A 6,379-nucleotide genomic window follows, 5' to 3' on the forward strand; every position below is an offset into this window, starting at 1 on the left:
CTAGTTTCATCCATTTGCCTGTGAACTTCATAACTCCATTTTCTCAACAGCTGAATAATATTCCACTGGGTAAATATAACACATTTTTATTATCCATTCTTCAGTTACTAGACATTCAGGCTGTCTACACATTTTCTGGCTTTTGTGAATAGAGTAGTAATGAACATGGAAGAGCAAGTGTATCTGTACTAGGTTACAGACTCCTTTGGGTATATGCCCAGAATGGTACAGCTGGATCATGTGGTAGATGTATTTCTAGTTTTTCTGAGGAACCTCTACACTGACTTCCACAGTAGCTGTACTAGTTTGCTGGTACAGTGAATAAATATTCCTCTTTCCCCACATTCTTACTGCCATTTGTCATTGTTTATATTTTTTATTTTAACCATTCTGACTGGGAAAAGATGAAATTTCAAAGTATAAATATTCCTCTTTCCCCACATTCTTACTGCCATTTGTCATTGTTTATATTTTTGATTTTAACGATTCTGACTGGGAAAAGATGAAATTTCAAAGTAATTTTAATTTGTTTTTCCTTCATGGCTAAGGGTGTTTAATTTAAAAAAAGAATTTCTCTGTCATCTGCATTTCATCTTTTGAGAACTCTCATTTTGTGCCCCATTTTAAAATTGGGTTGTTTTCTTTGTATTTAGGTTCTTTTAGATCTTTATATAGTCTATACTACTAAACCTTGTCATATGTTTAGCAGGTAAAGATATTTTTCTCATTCTGTAGTTTAATTCTTCATTTGAAGTTGGTGTCCTCTGTTATACTGAAGGTTTTTAGTGTCAAGAGGTCTCATTTGTCAATTACTGGTTTTAATGCCTGCATTCTTAGTGGACCTTTCAAGAAGCTCTTTCCTGTGCACTTATGTTGAAAATTATTCTTTACTTTCTCCTCTAACAGATTTGGGGTACCAGATCTTACGTCAAGATTCTTGATCCATTTGGAATTGAGTTTTGTGGAGGGTGAGAGATAAGGATCTAGTTTCATTCTTCTACATATAGTATCCAGTTTGACCATCACTATTTGCTGAACATTCTGACTTTACTCCAGTGTGTGATTTTGTCCATTTTGAAAATAAAAATCAGGTGTTTGTAGAGGTTTGAAGAATTGGTGCCGTTGGTGAGAGGTCAGATAAATACAGTGGATGAGTCAAAACTACTTTGAAACCCAGTTTCCTAAACTTTTGGGACATTGATTGCATAATCAGGTGTTGTGGAGAAGAATGTGGCTTTTTTTGTTGACCAATGCATCCGGCTGGCATTGGAGCTTCCATTGCATGTCCTTGAATAAGAAAATCTTTCAGATTAGTTTTTGCTTAACATCATTCCCATACCATCAAATCAATACAAAATAAACATGTAGTAAGTTATTAGCAAAAAACTAAAGTAAGAAATATGCATTAAAATGATATATAACATAGCCACATATTAAGGATGCTCTCCAACAGCAAATGGCAAATTTCAGCACTGTAAAAACCACACTTTTGCTCTAACATTTGCATTCAGTGAGAGAGATAGTGGAGTGATTTCTCTGCAAATTTTCTGGAACTGGAACACTTTTTTTTTTTTTTTTTTTTAGACAGAATCTTCGAATGTAACCCTGCCTGGCCTAATAATCACTATGTACCCTAGGCTGGCTTTGAACCCACAGAATTCCTCCTGTTTCCATTTCCCAATGTTGGGATCATAAGCATGCACCACCATATGGGGTTTTGTAACTCAGCAATGTGAATAATAACTCCTTCTATCAAAAGTTATAGCTTTCTCTTCTTCTTCCTCTTCCTCCTCCTTTTTTTCAAGCATGCACCACCATATGGGGCTTTGTAACTCAGCAATGTGAATAATAACTCCTATCAAAAGTTATAGCTTTCTCTTCTTCTTCCTCTTCCTCCTCCTTTTTTTCCTGAATATGGACATAAATCACGTAGTTCTACTCTAAATGTAAGACTCAAGAGGCCTAGTCCATTCATTCATGCCCATTGTATGCAAGAAAATCTGGGCTAGGTTGATGAAGATGAAGTATGACAAGTAAGTATGACAAGTAAGACCCAATTCATCCCAATCCAGGCCACTTGAAGCAGCTGGCCTCTTTACCAGCAAACCCATTGGCTGACCAATACTGACTGAGTCCCACCAAAATCTTAGTCTGGCCAGATCAGCAGAGATGCCTAGCAAACCTACGGGCTTGTGAGATTAATAAATGACTGATGTTTTCAGGTACCATTTAGGTTGTTGGTGATATAGCATTATTGGGGCAATAAAATAGACAGATGATAAATAAAAAGCCATCTGGGTAGATAGATGGATATACGTAAAAATTTTATTAAAGAATAGAGGGAAAACTAGAAATAACAATTTTTAACAAAATTGTACAGATTACTCCATTTTTATAATAGTTCAGCTTTTGATATTTCAATTTTAGGATAATATAAAAAAAGCACACATTTGTTGCCAGAGTCTAATGTTTGACTTTGGGTGCCCTAACCCCCTTTCTAAAAAGTAATTGGAAAAAACATAAGGATAAAAGGCAGGAGGAGGACTTTAATCAGGACATCTAACCCAGGAAGACAGGGGCAGGGCATTCTCAGCCCTGTCTTCAGAGGTGCTGATAAAAGCAGGGAAGGACAACCAGGGCAGCAGACAGGGACCAAGAGTTTCATAATTAGCCAGTCTCCATTCATTTGTGATTTGATTTTCACCTCAGGGTTGATCTGGCTCTGTGGGGCCTTTTCCACAATAACAAAGTTGCTGTTGCTTGGAGGCAGTTTCAACTCCTGTCATCCAAGGTGATTGCTTGAGTGAATGACTCAGTAAAGGAGGTAGGTACAAAATGGAGGCAGAGGTGTCATGTTTTTTCCCTGCTTTTAGTTACTGAAGAGTACACGCAAATAGCAAATGCATCTTCTGAGTCCTTGTGTTCTGTATCCATTTCCTCCAGCTTGGAACACTCCTTCCAGGTAACGGAGAAGAGCTCATTCAACTTTCCAGGCTCAGGCTCAGGAAGGTCAGACAGTTACAAGATCCCCATGACCCCTTTCCAGCATTGCATAAGTAGTAAAAACTGATGAAGAGAGGTGCAGGTCGTGCAGGGAGCTTAAGGGCTCTAGGGGTGTATCCTTTGTGAGTTCCCAGCCTTGCTAGGGTAGACTTCAGTGATGCAGCTGTCTTTTTCCTCCCAGTGACCCCTCTCCTATGCTTATGTTAGATTCATTGGTTGATTAGGCTACAGCTGGGTGGAACCGCAGTGCCCTATCTGGGGTGAATAAACATTTTTTTCACATCTTCCCAGGAAAAGTTATACAACATCTTGTTACATATTCAATAGAAAATGTATTTTGAGCGTTGTGTGGAAAATGTAAATAAAATGTACTGTCTTTACTATCAAAGGGTTAAATGAGACAAGGGAAGTTCTATCTTCCAAGAAATTTGTAAAAATGCCACCTGGCAAAACTCCTTCCCCCAATCAGCTCTTTTTCAAGATTAAAAGTTTATGTACAAGGTTGTGTTACAGAGTTCAGGACGACCAGGAAGACTACCCAGACTCAAAAAGTTCCAAATCAGCCAAATTAAACTTTTATAATTTTATTAGACTTTTAAAGACAAAGATATCCTCAGGGCAAGAGAGCTGGTAACCTTGGCATCTGCCTTGAGGAGGTGAACAGTAGGAAGAAAGAAAGAAAGTCATGAAGCCATGCAGGTTTAGAGCCTGCGTGGGAGGTCAGACATGTGGCTGACTGGCAACCACATGGCTGGGAGAAGGAAGCTTTAGAGAAAATAACACAAGATGCTAGGGGCAGCCCAAAGCCTTAAAGAAAGCATGCTTAGTAAAAAAGGCATGAAAGGGAAAGTATGCAGTCCTGAAGAATTAAGGGTAGCAGGCAACTCACAGACTACAAGGCTGTAGCTGGGAAGTTCTGCCCCCAGAGCAGAATTATAGGCATGAAAAAATATCTCATTAATGCACTAGGAATTCTGCCCTTCTATTTAACATAACCTGCCTTCCTAGGGGTGGGCCTACGGCCAAATGATTGACCAATTAATCTTACATAAAATGGAGTCGCTCAGGGTATTACTGTTGTACCCTATTCTAAAAAGCTGTACTTTGCTTATCAGAGATGCCATTTTCAGTGAACCACTTATGAATGTGAGGCCAAGCTCTGACCAGTCAGACTGAGGCACAGGACCCCCTTTAATTAAGGCTAAAACCCTGCTGGCTGTGTTTGCCTGCTGGATTTAAAGCAGCTTTGCACCCTTCTACAGAAGGAAAACATTTTGTCTTGTGTGGTCATTTTCTTGAGAGCCCATACCCATTTCTAACAGTCGGAAAGATGCTCAGTTGGTAAAGTTTCTGCTGTGTACACATGAGGACCTGAAGTTGGATCATCAGAATTTATGTTTGAAAAAAAAAAAAAAAAACCTATGCACAGTGATACAAGCCTCTAATAACCCAGAACTGGAGAAAGGGGGTGGGGTGGGGAGGATCTTCAGTTACCTCTAAAAGAAATGTGACGAATGACCAAGGAAAGACACCTGATGTCAACCTCTGATCTATACATGTACACATACACACACACACACACACACACACACACACACACGTCTCACATGAAGTAATGCAAACTCACACTTAAGCACATACATCACACACAATACACACTTCAGAAAATTCACTTGTTTTTAATCTCCCTCTACTCTGTGTGGTTCAGGCTAATCGGTCAGTTAGTCTAGCTGAATACATGATCTTCAGTTACCCTGAGAAACTCTGCCTCTAAAAGAAATGTGACAAATGACCAAGGAAAGACACCTGATGTCAACCTCTGGTCTATACATGTACACATACACACACACACACACACACACACACACACACATGCACATGTCCACAAACTCACACTTAAGCACATACATCACACACAACACACACTTCAGAAAATTCACTTGTTTTTAATCTCCCTCTACTCTGTGTGGTTTCACTATCTCTAGCTTCCCTTCCTTGTATCTATTTTTACCCTATGTCTCTACTACTCCCTTCTCTGTTGTTTTATCTGCCTCAATTTCTTCTTATCTCCCTCTGTTCCTTTCATGTCATCTTCCTATGCAGAGTTCTAACTGCTACATGTATGTCGAGTTCCAGATCAGCCAGAGCTACATAGTGAGATAAACCCAATGCCAGGATGACCTCTCTCTTTGAAACTATTGGCCAGGGATTTTATAGGCCCTCAAACAATTCTGTTCCTGTTCTTGGTTACCCACCAGAACTTGACACGAAGACCCTACTTATTGCTGAAAACACTATATACATGAACAAACACAGAACAAGCCAGGATTAATCAAGCTGGTACTGACTTTCAGGCTGCATCTCTACTAGCTACCTTTAATAGTGCTGGAAGATGCTATGCATGATATTGGATGACAAAATAAATCTTCAAACTTACCTAGCCGTGAACCCTGTGAGCTATAATTGTACCCCAATTGCAATAATTGCACACATGTTATGGAAGCAACCAATCACTTTCTGTTTGAATTTAAGGTCCACTACACAAGATAGAGCCCATAACTGACACTGATATCAGGCAGAGGAAACTGTGACTACACAGGTCACAAGCAATGGGGGGATTATAATTATTATTTCAGTAAATATATACAGTGGTAAATAGATTCCCATTGACTTATTGTTAGAACCATAGAATAATTATCCCTCAACTCTCACCAGAGAAGCTTCCTCATGCAGCAGATGGTGAATAACACAGTAAACCACAACTTGTCAACGTGCAGAGAATAAGTAGCTGTAGAGTGCTTACCCATGAATAGGACACCTATATCAAACCTCTTTCTTCTAAGGCTCAGAGATCTTTGCAGAAGAGGGGATAGAAAGAATGTAAGGGCCAGAGGTGGTGGATGACCACAGGAAACAGAGTTTTCTAGACAGCTGGTCAGTTACTCATATGAACTCACAACAATGGTGATATCATGCACAAGATCCATGGCAGCTCAAATCAGAAAAAAAAATCTCAGCATAGACATAGGGAAGTGGGTTAGACGCTCCGAACCTTCCTAAGGAACTATTGGCAACTGATGACTACTGGGAGGGGGAAAGTCATTTTCTTTCAAGGGTGTGACTATTTGCAGGTTAACCAGGCTCCGGTTGAACTCACAACAATGGTGATATCATGCACAAGATCCATGGCAGCTCAAATCAGAAAAAAAAATCTCAGCATAGACATAGGGAAGTGGGTTAGACGCTCCGAACCTTCCTAAGGAACTATTGGCAACTGATGACTACTGGGAGGGGGAAAGTCATTTTCTTTCAAGGGTGTGACTATTTGCAGGTTAACCAGGCTCCGGTGGTTGAACTCACACTGAAGGACATATGA

This window comes from Nannospalax galili, unplaced genomic scaffold, assembly GCF_000622305.1.
Source record: "Nannospalax galili isolate Female #2095 unplaced genomic scaffold, S.galili_v1.0 scaffold1063, whole genome shotgun sequence".
Classification (NCBI taxonomy): Eukaryota; Metazoa; Chordata; class Mammalia; order Rodentia; family Spalacidae; genus Nannospalax; species Nannospalax galili.